We start from the raw sequence: 4,851 nt of genomic DNA, 5'->3' as shown, positions 1-4,851 counted from the left end.
CCCTGGCCCCTCCCAAGGCTCCATAAGTGGACCAAGGAGGTTAGAGGCAGCAGAACTTACCTGTCGGTCGGTCGGTTGTCTTGAGGGGCAGGTTGGGGGGCAGATTGGACTCAGGGGAGAGGACCAGACCAGGGCTGGGCGTCAGGAGGGAGAGGCTGGTACTGTGAGTCTTGGCAGACAGGTGCACAGCCCCATTGGTCAGCCATGGTTACCTGCAGTTTACTAGTGGTTTATTAGTGGTTCCCGCAATACCACAGGAGCACCTGCAGGCAATAAAAGCCCTCACATGTGGGAGGCCTCTAGGAAATTAACGGCTCCTCCCTGGAGACGCATATTTTGTGAAGATGTTTATTACAGATGAAGTGCTCCCGGGGTGGGACATTAACAAGTTGTAGAGTGATAAAGGCACTTTTATCCCTTTCTCGGTGACAGAAGTAGGAAGAAGGCTTTAGCGGAATCTATAAAAGGCTCACTCCTAATGAATTTTCTCAACTCTTTATTAATAGGGTTGACTGTGCGGAGGAAGGAGAGATGGGCTAAGATGTGGGACAAAGGAGATGGGGGTGGGGTGAAGCAGAGGTGTGGGGCTGGACACCAGGTGGATAATGGGCGTGAGTCTGAGCCCGGCAGATGAGGTTCGGACCCCTGTTTGAAGGCTGGGGAGTGCTACCCCAGGAAACTCATTTGAGGGTCCTCTGATGCCGGTGAGTGGCATCACAGGCAGGGGCCAAGCCTGTCTTAACCCCATGCTCCCCTCTCTGGCCTGCAGGCCATTACTGAGATGAAAGCCTTGGCCATGCCTCTGGACCAGGGCTGAGAAATCTAATTGAATTATGTGAATGCCGTTAAATGGCTGCTTCAGAGAGGCAGGGCTGCCTTCCAAGCCAGGCTGCTCAGGAAACTAATGGGCTATTTGAACAATAGCGGCTGAGGGCCGAACACAGGTGGGCTGTGTTAATAACTTTATTTAGACCTGCTTTTTCCCCCCTTTGAGGCGCACAAGCCTTCCATTAATGCATTCATTAGAGTTTATGGCTGGGCTCTGGTTTTCTCCTAATGACAGTGTCCAGACCCGCCTCCCAAGCTAATTGAGGCCAGCTGCCCGGCTTGCCCCACCCCAGCCTTAGGACCCAGTGTCACCAGGATTAGTGGCCCGGGCTAGAGTAAGGGCTGAGGGGGAGGGACTCCTGCCACAGGGGAGGAGGGGTCAAGGGCACCTCCAATGGCCACTGCCATTCTCGCCCACTTCTGGCCTTTCTCCATGCTGCAGTCACACTGAGCCTCCACAAGGCCATCTGGCTGCCCGGTCCCTGCCCATGGTGGCTCCTTTGCTCTTGGGAGAAAGTGCAAAGTCACACTTGGCTTTCAGCTTCTTCCCCATTGCTTTAGCCTCATCTCGTAACCTGCTGGGTCCAGTTCAGAATCAACCTCACCCAGAATTCTAGGAAGGACTAAGGTAGTGGCTCAGTTGATAGACTGTTTGCCTGGCATGCGTAAGGCCTTTGGTTTGATCCCCAGCACCCAGATGTGGTATTAGTAGTGAAACCAGATGTGGTAGTCTATGACTGTATTTCCAATAGACAGTGGAAGAATCCGGAAGATCTGAACTTCAAGGTCACCCTTGCCTCTATACTGGAACTTAAGGCTAGCCTGGAATACATGAAACCTTCACTTTAAAAAATCCTATGATGATATATATATGATAACATATGACATATTATATTATATATGATAATGTATACATATACACATACATATACATATGCTGTCATCCACCTCCTTCCTCTGGTGCATAGCCCTGAATGTCCTGGAACTCATTATGTAGACCAGGCTAGCCTCTAACTCAGAGATTTACCTGCCTCACCTCCCAAGTACCCAAGTACTGGGATTAGTGGCAAATATAAGTATCTTAAGGGCAGGATCCATGTTTGTTATTACTATTAAAATAACAAGGCCCACAGGATGGCTTAGGTGGTAAAAGCATTGGTGTGAGGCAAGCCCGAAGACATGACTCTGGTCCCCAGATATTATGGTGGAAGGGAAAAAACTGATTGCTGAAAACTGCATGCCCAAACACCAGCTCTCTCTCACACACACCGAATAAGTAAAATTATTTTTAAAGGAAAATAAGCAATGACATCACAACAGTGGCCTGACCTGATCTCCACTTCCCGAGCACTTCCTGTTTGCTAATTGTTTAGAAATAGCTCAGCCTCCTGCAAGACCCTAGCAGACATAGTTTCTTGTCCCCATTTCACAGATGGGAAAACTTATGCTTGTGTAAAGATATCCAACTATACCATCTACTATCTGGGCAACTCCTTCCACCTCTTGGATAGCAGTAGCTACAGCTGGGGATTGTCTTCATGTACGGGAAGTAGTTCATATTAGTTTATGAGGCCTTCTTGTTAGATGTTTAGGAAATAATGTTGTGAGCTAGCAGGGTACTTAAACTTTTTAGTTATATAAGCTTGGTGGTGAGGAGATGGTGGGTTAGGAGTGTTCACTTTGCAAGCTTGAGGACCCAATTCCCAGAAACCGCAGGTGTGGTGATGAATGCCACAATCGCAGCGCTAGGAGGTAGAGACAGGAGCTCCCTGGCCAGCCAGCCTAAGTCTAGTCAGTGAGTCCCAGGCCAGTGAGAGACCCTGACTCAAAAGCTAAAAAGGTAGGGGCTGGAGAGAGAGGGCTGAGAATTCAAGAACACCTCCTGCTCTTAGAGGGCCTGGGTTTGACTTCCAGCACCCAAATGGCAGCTCACCGCCATATGTAACTCCAGTCCCCAGGTATCTGACGCCCCCTTGTGGCCTCCTTGGGCACTGCACACATGTGCTGCTTAGACAACATGTAAGCAAAATATTAACATATGTAAAATAAAAATAAGCCATTTTTTAAAAAGGTGAACAGTACCTGAGGAACTACACCCTTTGGCCTTTGCACATGGGAATACAAGCGTGCACAGTCACCCACACATACACAAATGATCTAAACTTACAATTACATTAAGTGATATTCAGATCAAAAGTAATAGAAGCTCCCACTCATCGTTTTACTGCCAAGCAACGTACTGAGGAGTCGCCTGTAGTGTGGTTGTGGGGCAAATACCGTGGATGATGTGGTAACAGACTCATAGGTGTTAACTTGACCTACTGTTTGAGAAGTTTGGTCCACTGTTACTTTCGGACCGTGTGCAAGGTGTGTAAGGTATGCAAAATACACTCTAGGCAGAAACAGCCTTGTGGCTGCTGCCTCTTGCACAGCCAAGAAGACAAAGCTGAGACCAGAAGGGCTGGAGAGTTGGCTCAGCTTTGAGGACTCTAGCTGTTCTTGCAAGATCAGAGTTCAGTTTCCAGAATGTCAGAAGGCTCACAACTGCCTGCAACTCCAGCTCCATGGGGTCCAAACCCTCTTCTGGCTTTTGGCCTCCACAGGCATCTGCATACATGTGCACGTGCGCACACACACACACACACACACACACACACTATAATATTGTTTTTAAGAAAAGGAGCTGGGTAGGGGGTCCCACACCTTAATCCCAGCACTTGGGAAGATTTCTGTGAATTTAAGACCAGCCAGTGCTACACAGAGTCCCTGTCTCAAACAAACAAACAAAATTAAAAAAAGAAGTAAAGCCAGGTGATAGTGTTGCATACCTTTAATCCCAGCTCTTGGGAGGCTGAGGCAGGGGGATCTCTGTGAATTCGAGGTCAGCCTGGTCTACAGAATGAGTTGCAAGACAGAGAGGACTATACAGAGAAACCCTATCTCAAAAAACAAAAAGGAAAAGAAAAAGAAAAAGAAAAAGAAAAGAAAGGAAGGAAGGAAGGAAGGAAGGGAGAGAGAGAGCGAGTGAGTGAGAGAGAGAGAGAGAAGAGCTTTTGAGAGTCACTGCAGACCGTAACTATACATGGTACTCCCCACCATCACCTAGCTCTGTGCTCAGTGAGCTCCTGCCTGCAACTGGAGAGTAGCCAGCTGCCTTGGGGGTGTTCACACCACAGAAATCACCATACTCCACAAACCAGGACCTTTCTCTTTGAAAAGCTAGTTGTGAAATCTAGAGATACAGCAATAAAGAAATCAACACAGAGCTCTATGCAGAGCCTGGCAGGTACTGAGCGCTTGGTTTTTAAAAATAAATAAACAGATGAAAAGAATTGTGTAAAGGAATTTTAACCCAGCAACATGGCTACCTGTGCTAGACTATAGACACACCCTTAGTATACACTTTTAATCCCAAGCAATGACATCTGATTGAGGGACAGACAAAGTGACAAATCAAAGAAAGATTTGGCAGGATAGGATATGTGCAACTGTCATGAGAAGAGGACAGGAAAGGGAGGCTGTTAAGAGAGCAGGGAGAGGCAGTTCGCTTGAGCTACAATGAGTTATGTTCAGGTCGTTGGTGGTCCGTGCAGTGCAGCGAGGGTGGATTCATACAGCAGTTCGCTCTGTGCACAGTCAGCAGACGAGGCAGTTTGACAGAGACAGGGCAGAGAGAACAATCTAGACACAGGCGAAGACAGAATGAGCCAGAGAACGAGAAGGAGCCAGAAGATTAGAACAGACTGCCAGAGTTAGTTTGAGACCAAGCAGAGCAATTCCGTCAGAAGCCAAGAGAAGCCAGACTGAATCAGTCAGCGTGGAGAGGCGTTTGAGACAGAACAGCTGAGTTGATCCAGCCTGCCAGAGTTCAGAAAGAACGAGAAAGGGTGATTCAGCAGTAAGCTTCCAAGATGACAATTACCCCATCAGGCATTTAAGTTACTTTTATAGAATTATCCTTGTACTGTTAAAGGAGCTAGCTCCCAAGGGATGGAGAGATGGCTTAGCTGTTAAGAGCACTGG

Source organism: Mus musculus, chromosome 2 (assembly GCF_000001635.26).
Source record: "Mus musculus strain C57BL/6J chromosome 2, GRCm38.p6 C57BL/6J".
In the NCBI taxonomy this organism is placed as follows: Eukaryota; Metazoa; Chordata; class Mammalia; order Rodentia; family Muridae; genus Mus; species Mus musculus.
This window is presented reverse-complemented; position numbering follows the sequence as displayed.